We start from the raw sequence: 10,746 nt of genomic DNA on the forward strand, positions 1-10,746 counted from the left end.
ATAATTAAATTACTTATGGCAATTTATAGACCATTCATCTTTAAAATCATATGGTCTTAAATTAGTTATAGTTAGTAATTAATGAGTAAGTTAGCAATTGATCAAGCAATCTACTATACATAAGCAAGCAAGTCTGCCACGTGGCAGACTAAGATTGAATCTGCTCCGAAATCTAATGGTTGTCTTTGATGATACGGTGTCATCTTAAATGGTGTTGTCATTTTAACACAAATCAATATATATACGGAGGATAATGGTTATCACCAAAAAAATGATAGTGATGTGATTATAAAGTCTCTATAAGCCAAATGTGGTTATACATTTTATTTTAGTGTAGTTAGATTTTATTGCTGGTTGAATAAATAAATCAATAACTATTTAAATTCGGAATATTATATATTAAATTTAAATATAATAGGAAAATAACTTTTTTTTTATAAATTTAGTGATATTAGACGTTAATATCCCAAATTATAAAGCTGTGAATTAACCCTATCTCATAATAATATAGATACAAGCAGTTGGATTTAAAACTAGTAAAATATTTTGGGAACTGTGATTGGAAGAAAATGATTTCTTTGTAGTTAGAAGACGTGTCCCATTTTTGCTACACTAAATAAGACTAATGTATTCAGAAAAAGGTATGGGTATTGAATCTTTGCGCATTAAGTCGGTTGCTGCATTTTAAAAAGGAAGTAGATGGTAGAGAGACTGATTTCAAATAAATATATATACATGAAACTAAAAGAATGGAGAGAGATCAGAGAAGTCCAACAGATAGCAATCGAGAACTCCAATGAGGTTAGTCGAAATCCACTAATATGCCCAAAGCACACACCCTTTTGTATTAAGTACTAATACTAGTTTTTGCACTAATTATTTACTTTGATACTAATGCATTTGTTTATGGACTTGGATCCCCTGCTGTGGCAAAATGCACGGTAGGGGATGTTGTGCACATCATCACCCTTTATTTGTTTTTATGAAGTTATACAATTTTCTTTTATTCACAAATCAATAGTGGTAATATGCACAGCATCCCCTGCTGTGCATTTTGTCACAGCAGGGGATCATGCACAGCAGGGGATCCAAATCCATTTGTTTATATACATTCATGTTAGTTTGCAGTACGTGAGTATTTTTTTTTCTGAACATAAATAAGATATGTTAATCGAATCTATATGTTGATACAGGAAAGAGTGTAATCAAATGTAGTAAATTATACTACCTCCGTCCCAAGGAAGATGATCCATTTCTTGGGCGGCACGAGATTTTATGCAGTTATATTTTATGTGTTAAGAGGGAAGAGTAAAGTAAAAGGTGTTTCTAATGGGTCATCTTAGTTGGGACAAACTAAAAAGGAAAGTGGGTCATCTTCAATGGGACGGAGGAAGTAATATACAAAACTTTAAACTATAATCTAGATAATTAGATGTTGTGATTTAACGTCAATAAATAAGAAATAACGTCAATAAAAAAATATTTGTCAATACGTTGGGTTGACAATTTTTATTGATGTCATTTGTCATCTATTAACATCAAATAAGAAAATCTAATGGTTCATATGTTAATTTGTACTACCTTCGTCCCACTCAAGATGTCCACATTCTTGACTGACACAGAGTTTTAGGAGAAATTATTTTAAGTAATAAAGCGGAGAAAGAAAAAATAGTTGAGTGTTTTAATAAAGAGAAATGGGAGAGGAATTTGTTTCCAAATACGGAAAATAGACATCTTTAAGTGAGACAAACTAAAAATGAAAGATGGATATCATGAATGAGACCGACAGAGTAGTTTTTAGTGGTATTGGGAAATCACTACTTGAATGTATAACTAGATATCAAAACACTGAGTTCCCTATATGAGCGTCTTAATTTACTATAAAGACATTTTAATTCATTAACATGAATTTAAAAATATGGAATGGGGCCAGAACACCATTATAATAAAGTATTTAGGATTTAGTTCACTATAAGAATGTTTTAGTTTACTATAAACATGTTTAGTTCATTACACGGATTTAAAAACTTAAAGTGAATCAAACCGTCATCATAGGAAACTTGTGTTTTCAATTCATATATTCTCATCCTTCGATTTTTCAGTATATGTAATTGAGATTTAATCTTTAACTATGCATTAAAAATTTGTTATACATTAGTCATCATTTTTCTGTTTACTTATATAAAAATATTGTATAAGCCAAAAGCTTAATTATAATTATACGTATAATATAGTTATGCATTACTTACGCTGTAACTAACCTAGAATTCTTAATAAAACAAAGAAATGGTAAGTAGGCCTCTCCTTCTACTAACTCATTTTACTCACATTTTATAATAAAAAAATTAATGTACAAAAGTAAGACTTATATTCCACTATCTTTCTCAACCAATTTTCCTTTATATTACTTAAACTCATACCGAAATCAAAATGATAATTATTAGGGTACAGAAGGTGTACATAGGATCAAGGGTTAGTAGCTCGATAAACAACTAACAAAGAATGTGAACTTGACCAAATTACCTATCATATATTATCAGTGTTTATAAATTATATTTTTAATTTTATATGAACTGTGCAATTCTTAGCTATGTGTTTATTAATTATATATGAATTATTAGGGCACGGAGGGAGTACATAGGATCAAGGGTAGTAGCTCGAGAAACAAGAATGTGAACTTGACCAAATTACCTATTATAAATTATATTTTTAATTGATTCTTAGCTATGTGTTTATTAAGTGAATCAATAAACTACTTCCTCCGTCCCGGATAAATTATATTTTTAATTGATTCTTAGCTATGTGTTTATTAAGTGAATCAATAAACTACTCCCTCCGTCCCGATTAAGATGAAATATTTTTAGACCGGCATGGAATTTTAGGAGTTATTGGTAAAAGTGTGTAATTGATGAGTAACGACAGACCCAGGTGGGGTCGCCCGAGGTCGGCCGACCCCACCGCATGTCCATGAATGTCACCGTGAAGCTCAAGAATCGGCCACCAACTGAGGGCAACTCCGCCTCCCGACCCCACGAAAAGTAGCTTCATCTCCATTGAAGAGAAATGAGGAAGAGTGTAACTGGAGAAAATTAAAGAAAATAGAAAGGAGATGAGAGAAATACAGAGAAAGTATTATTGTGGAAGTGAAAAAGAAGAATAAATTTGAAGAGAAAGATAAATTCAAGAGAAGAGCTTGATGAGAAAGAGTTGCAGAATTAGGGAAAGACAATTGTATAAGAAGATAGGGAGCCGCTGTTTTGTGGCATTGGATTTTATTTATTAATTTAATTTATGTTATGACTAGGAGTACTATATTTAGTGGAGTATGTGCTAATTTAATTTTTGTGTAGTTAATTTGTAGATCTCGTGTAAAATATTTTAAAAACTTTAGTTAGTGTAGTTAACAGATATTTTTTTTATTTTTAGTTGTAGTTAAAAGCAATAATAATATTTGTAAAATAACAAATAAATTAAATAATATGCACAACATATCAGAAATTAAAAATAAATTGAAATATTAAAAAGTTTAGCACACACTAAATAATTAAATTATACGAAGTTGTATGATGTGTTCATTATTTCAACATACATATTTATTATTATAATTATTTTAAAAAATAGTAGGAGTAGTATATATTTATTAATAATAATAATTTAAATATTATATACTATATATTATAAATTCTTTTATTCGACCCCACGAATTCTATTTTTTGGGTCTGTCATTGTTTGTGAGAGAAAATGTGGGTGGAAGTATTAAAATGGAGAGAGAAAAAGAGATGAATATTTTAATTGGAGTGAAAAAAAGTGGCTGATCTGGAGAGAGAAAGTTTCTAGAAATGTGTCGTCTTATTTGGGACAGACTTAAAAGGAAAACGTATCATCTTAGCTACGATGGAGGGAGTATAATGTCAATCTAATAGGATTATGTGTGATTCAATTGATATGTATTCACATGGTATTAAAATTATTTAAATCATTAGTTTAGTGAGGCTCTGTTGCAGTTTTACTTTGGATCTGATATCATTGGTCATATAAAATGAAAATAGACCTTCGAGTTAAAGAAAAAAAATGCAAAGATGGAGCTCTGTGGAAAGCTCAAATCAGTGAGGAACCTTTTGTGAAACAAATGACATATTATACAGTGAAACATATGCCATATTATTCAAAGAGGGGTCTTTGAATACCTTCATCTTCGTCTTATTGCAGGACACAAAACATGGCTGTGGTTTGTAACGGATATGAGGATGGGATGTTGGCGTCAAAAAATAGTGCTAGTTCTGGATGACGGTACTATCATTGTACAAACTAGAAGGTGCGTAAACAAAGCTAAATCCTTATGTTCGAGTTAAGAATATTGAACCCTATCTGCAACGCTCTTAATATAGACTCATTATCATCCAGCATATCATTTCCATAGAGTAGTAAATTGCAAACCTATCTGCAATGCTCTTAATATAGACCCATTATCATCCAGCATATCACTTCCATAGAGTAGTAAATTGCAAAATTCTTACCGCAGAATAAAGATAAAGGTCAATTTTGGTCCTAAACATATGATCAAAATATGAATTTGGTACAAAACATTCACTTTTTGAATAACATGTCCATAACAAACGAAAATGTCGTCGAAGTAGTCCTTTTTTCAACAGTTCCGTAAAAAAACTAATGGTCATCACTAATTGCACAGTGGCATGACCGTTAGTTTTTTTACGGAACTGACAAAAAAGGACCACTCCGACAAGAATTTCATTTGTTGTGGACCTATTTTTTTAAAAGTGAATGTTTTGGATCAAATTCGTATTTTGGTCATATGTTTATGATCAAAATTGACCTTTACTCTAAAATAAATTACCAAAAGTCGGAATTTAAATAGATAAATTAATCAAAACAATTAAAATATATGGTTTTCGCACGAATCTCAAACAGACAGTAAATTCCAAGGTTAACTAATCTTTTTTTTTTTAATTAAAAATTTCACAGCATATCATATGGACGTTTTCAAGTTCAAAACTATTGTAAAGTGAGCAGTTGAGACAAAGAACAATATTTACCTTGGTACTAGATAACAAGAGATGATCAAATGGGAAAACCAAAACCCTGTTCGAATCCAATCACTAAAGAAAACAAAATATATATAATGCAAAAATTTATATTAAATACTTGTAAGTTTTCATTAAAAAAAGCTTTAGTAAGGGCTTCAGCCACTTGAAGTAGTCACTTGAGCTTGTCAATAAGTATAGACTAAAATACGTTTGAATAAGTAATGGCCACATATGATTTATTCTATTGAAAACATTATTTATTGGAAATCTCAAACACAATCAAATGATTATTTATAACCAAATTCTAAGTTTATGAGAAAATCTTATAGTTCGTGGTATTAATGACCAATAGTCCTATATCAAATTAAAATTATTTATACTTCATAAATTAAGGGCTTGTTTGCTTTGCTAGTTATGTCAAGAAAATAAGTTTTAGATGAATTTTACACGTGTTTAATTTGCAAGTTATAATTTCTAATGGCCCTTATAAGCAACTTAAGTCTGAGAATTTGTCATATACTAATTCATAGTTAGCATTTCTCACTAAAAAGATAAGTTTATATACTCCAAACATAGTCATAAAATCTATCCATATCTATCTAGTCATTCAAAGTTTACATACACCGACAGTCCACAACTCTTCAATAAATGTTGTAACGCATGTTTACAAATTAAAGAGTGATAGTCTAGGTTTAACAATCTTTTTTCCTTTTTCTTTAAAATGGCAAAGATAAGTGATAAGTCGTCCATTGACTCCATTCCTCCACTATAATTAACTCCTCTTGGATAAATCTTGTAAAATTTATTCACCCACAACAACTCTTTAATAAATGTTGTCATCCACAACTCTTGTAAAAGTTCCCTTTTCCTTCAAATGGCAAATATATGTCATCCATAGCCCCCACTAAAGGTAAAACACTTGGATAAGCCAAGTCAAACAAGTTTCCTATATAAAAATTGGTAATTTAGCTTTAACAATTTTTTTTCCTTTGTTTTGAATTGGCAATGAAACGTAGTCCATTCCTCCCACTATAAAAACCAACTCGATATCACATTCTTCAATCTACTAATTTGATTTCAATCATATTCAAAAAAGAAAAAAACAAATATTTTCTCAGGCATGGCGAATGAACTCATAATACTAGGGTTTGCTCTATTAACAATCTTGTTGCACAAATGGAGTCGAAGAATAAGAAAGCACCCTCTTCCACCGGGCCCGACGGCCTACCCGATCGTCGGCTGCCTTCCACAGATGATGAGAAACAAGCCAGCATTCCGGTGGATGCACAACTACATGCAAACATTCAAAACCGAAATCGCATGCTTCCGCCTTGGCAACGTCCACGTCATCACCGTCACCTCTCCTCAGCTTGCTCGAGAGTTCTTCAAGGAGCATGATGCCATTTTCTCCTCGAGGCCGGAGACCATGTCGACGAGACTCACAACTAACGGCTACCTCACGGCGGTTCTCACCCCTGCCGGTGATCAGTGGAAGAAGATGAAGAGAATAGTAGTTTCTGAGGTGCTCAAGAATGATGTCTACCAATCATTCCATTCAAAGAGATGCGAAGAGGCTGATCACCTCGTTCGATATGTCCACAACCGGAGCCAGGGCAATGGGGTTTTGAATGTGAGGGAGACGGCGCAGCTCTACTGTGGCGGCCTGATTAGGAAGCTGGTGTTTGGGGAGAGGTTTTTCGGGTGTGGGATGGAGGACGGAGGGCAGGGAGTGGAAGAGTCGAAACACATGGATGCGTTATGGACTGTTCTTATGCACACTTATGGATTTGCAATTAGTGATTTTGTTCCTTTCTTGGAGGTGTTTGATTTGGATGGACATAAAAAGATTGTTACAAATGCACTTGCTTGCATGAAAAAGTATCAAGATCCAAGAATTGATAAAAGGGTTGAGATGTGGAGGAATGGTAGTAGATACACCAAAGAAGATATTCTTGATATTTTGATTAACCTCAAAGACTCCAACGACGATCCGTTGCTATCTAAGCAAGAGATCAAAGCTCAGGTTAATGTAAGTACGAGAGTGTCTTTCAGTCTGTCTGACCTAAAATATGTGTTCTTAATTCTTATCATGCTTTATTTATCTTTTCTACCAAACTGTCCCGCTACTAACATTAGTTGTTGATTTGATGATAGGAAATAATCCTTGCGGCGATTGACAATCCAGCAAGTGCAGTTGAGTGGGCCCTGGCAGAGATGATGATTGAGCCCAGTCTTCTTGATTTGGCCGCAAAGGAGCTAGATGAAGTCGTGGGGCGAAACAGACTAGTCCAAGAATCGGATTTGCCTCAACTTAACTTTATAAAGGCTTGTGTGAAGGAGGCATTTAGATTGCACCCTGTGACGGCTTTCAACCTTCCGCATGTATCGACCGTTGATAGTGTTGTAGGCGGTTATCACATACCGAAAGGAAGCCATGTCATGTTAAGTCGTCCTGGCCTAGGACGGAACCCTAACACATGGGACGAGCCGCTTAAGTTTAAACCCCAGCGCCACACGGGACAAGTAGTGCTTCATGATCCTCAACTACAAATCTTGTCATTTAGTACAGGGTTACGAGGTTGTCCAGCTGTTAAGCTTGGTTCTACTATGGTAACCATGCTTTTAGCTAGACTTATTCAGGGTTTTACTTGGACTCCATCGTCTCATACCTCCCTTGATCATCTCATCGAGGCAGATTCTCATATCTTATTGGCTCAACCATTGATTGCTCATGTCACACCGCGCTTGGACCCACAACTTTATCATCAAATTGCCTAAAATGTAAGTTATCATATCAAAATATTTATGCTTTTTTTTTCTTAAAAAGCAAGATCAATAATAGTTACATTTCTTATCTTACTCAAATCTATAATATAGTATTAATTGAAATGGAAACATTTAATTAGATTGTACTTCATCGTTATATGATGCAGGTGCAGCAAATGAAGCCCATGCAAGAAGAGACTTTGTTTGGTTACTTTAATTTCAATATGTTTTCATGTTTATTTATTAATAATACATTGTAATTTTGAGCATATTATAAGCTTCCTGCCTAATTTTCTTTGTCAGTTCTTTCCTGGGTTGTAATAATAAAGTTGAACAGCATAAAATCTAAAGAATATTGGGAAGAAAATATAATTTTATTATCCTAGAACTCTTATCTTTCTCGCTCACGATCCACAATAGGAGTCACATTTGGTGTGGGCACGAGTTTTATAAAATGTAAAGAATAGTGGGTTGGAAAAGTTTGTGAAATATGAGTCCACTTTTTTATATTTGTTTTATAATAGAATGTGAATGAGACGAGTTAGTGGAATGTGAGACTTACTTACCATTTATGGTAAAAGTAAAAATGTGACTCTTATTATGGGACGGGCCGAAATTGAACAATGTGACTCAAAATGTGTCTCACATCATTAGGGAGACAAAACTTACTGTAAATAGACAATTTTTGCGGATGACACAAAATGAAAAAACATGACTATTTTTTTTGAACGGATGTAGTATATATAAAAGTGAAACTGACATTTCATTATTTTTTTTAATCTTATTTCTTCATATTTTTAAAAATGTGTGTGAATCCTAAATCAGATAATTAATGGCATATGTTAATAATAATTGAACATTGAAGAATTTATATACTTTAAAATGAAATAATAATGTAATTAGACAAACTCAATCAACCACAACATAGTCAATTTTTAAATTAAAAAAATACATGTATTAAAATAATTTTCTAAGTATTATAATTAGATTGATAAATTCTAATTATAAATTAATAAAAAAACACAAAACTTTGTGAAAGTTTAAGTATAATCTTTTAAAGTTTTAATGGGATGTATGTGATATGGGCCTTCCTTCGATTGATCCATCACCTGATCGTCAAACGAAGATTAGTGACTTTATTGGAAAGTAAGATAGGAGATATTTGGAGATAAGTTTGACAAAAATTTTATCTTAGTTCAACAAAAATTTCATTGTTTATGCGTGATGAATGATATGCTACATATCTTATATGAGTATCACTCTCGTATAACACACGTGTAATGTTGTTCATTTTGATTTATATATTCATTTTTATTCTAATTCATTAAAAAATGTTATTGATAAAAATTTTAATTTCACAAAATTCATAAAAAAAACAAAGCTTAATTTGCTCGTTTTCTCCATAATTTCAAATAAATTAATAAAATAAGAAATCAATCTTTGATTTTTATGATTTTTATGATTTTTGTGAAATTAAAATTTTCAACAACATTTTATAGTGTATTAGAATCAAACTAAATATAAATCAAAACGAATAACATTAAATGTGCGTCAAATGAGAATGATGCTCCCATAAGATATATAGAATATCATTTCTATTTTTCATACAGAGTTGAAGATATTATTGTTAGTTCCACAATTGTGTGGGTACTCCGTATAAAAAAATTATTAATTGCTGCAAAAACTTTCACACAACTTTGAGATTTTAATAAGATATTTGAAATTTTGTAATAATGTGATTATATATCTTTTAAATAATTTAAAATTTAATACATTTGACATTATGATCATTGTACACAATACCAAAGGGATTGAAGGTTATGCGGCCTCACATTGTTATTGTTGTTGTCATTTATGTGATGGACATATTTGAATTCTGTATGGTTTTAGAGGATAATTTTATATTTTTTCGTCTCATTTAAATTGTTCGCCTTTTCTTTTTAGTTTCTCTCATTCAAGATGTCCATTTTTTATTTTTAAAAATAGATATCTCTCTCATTGAAATATTCAATCACCTCTTTTTACTCTATTTTGTCACACTCAACTACTCCACATAAAATCTCGTGCCATTCAAGAATGTTCGACATCTTGAATGCGGCGGAGGGAGTATGAATTTGATCATATTTTGTCTATTATTGGCGTGTTTATATATATTATTATGTTGGTACTTTGACCATTTTGTAAAGAAGGTGTAGAAAGGTACAAAATATGTGGATGTGCAGCAGTCTTGGTTCAAGATAATATTTTTGGCGATTTTGAAGTCCAATTAGTCGTTAATACATATCATTCTCTTCCTCTCGAAAGAGCTTGGCGTGGGTATCTTAAAAGCCAATTGAAGTCCCGTAGAATAAGTTATAGTCGTTAGACGAACATTGCACTGTCCAGAAAATCCCAAAGTGAAAAAAAAATGAACAGCACTTAGATAATATGCACTCGAGAGAGGGGATAGGAAGGGCTTGGGTGTTTTGTTTCTTGGAGTTAATCTAGACATATTAGAAGAAGACTTCAATATTAAGGGTTAATCAACATGGTGAGTGCACTCGAGAGAGGACTCAACCTAGACTAGCGACTTTCCTAGTAATCCTAGAGACGTAAAATGAGTAATTGAAGTTGTTGAATTAATTGCATGATGTTTCCATTGTAGGTGGATTCACAACTCTACATTTTTCTTTCTGATACATTTCTATTGTGATATATTTCATATTTGTTACTTTTAATTCTCTTTGTTTATGCTTTGAGTATTTCATACTCCCTCCGTCCCATTAAAGATGACTCACTTTCCTTTTTAGTTTGTCTCAACTAAGATGACCCATTACTTAAAATGGAAACACATTTATCTCTACTTTATTCCCTCTCTCTTACTTTACTCTCTCCTCTCAACACACAAAATAAATTTGCATAAAATCCCGTGCCGCCCAAGAAAGGAGTCATCTTC

The 10,746-nt window shown here is 32.2% G+C and overlaps 1 pseudogene; it reads left to right on the plus strand.

Moving 5' to 3' along the window:
- The first annotated feature begins 6,165 nt into the window (after window positions 1–6,165).
- LOC125210454 (phenylalanine N-monooxygenase pseudogene) lies at window positions 6,166–7,823 on the plus strand (annotated as a pseudogene).
- The last annotated feature ends 2,923 nt before the right edge of the window (window positions 7,824–10,746 follow it).

The sequence above is a fragment of the Salvia hispanica genome, chromosome 3 (genome assembly GCF_029641045.1).
Source record: "Salvia hispanica isolate PSC_SH4W2 chromosome 3, Shi_PSC_v1, whole genome shotgun sequence".
Taxonomy (NCBI): Eukaryota; Viridiplantae; Streptophyta; class Magnoliopsida; order Lamiales; family Lamiaceae; genus Salvia; species Salvia hispanica.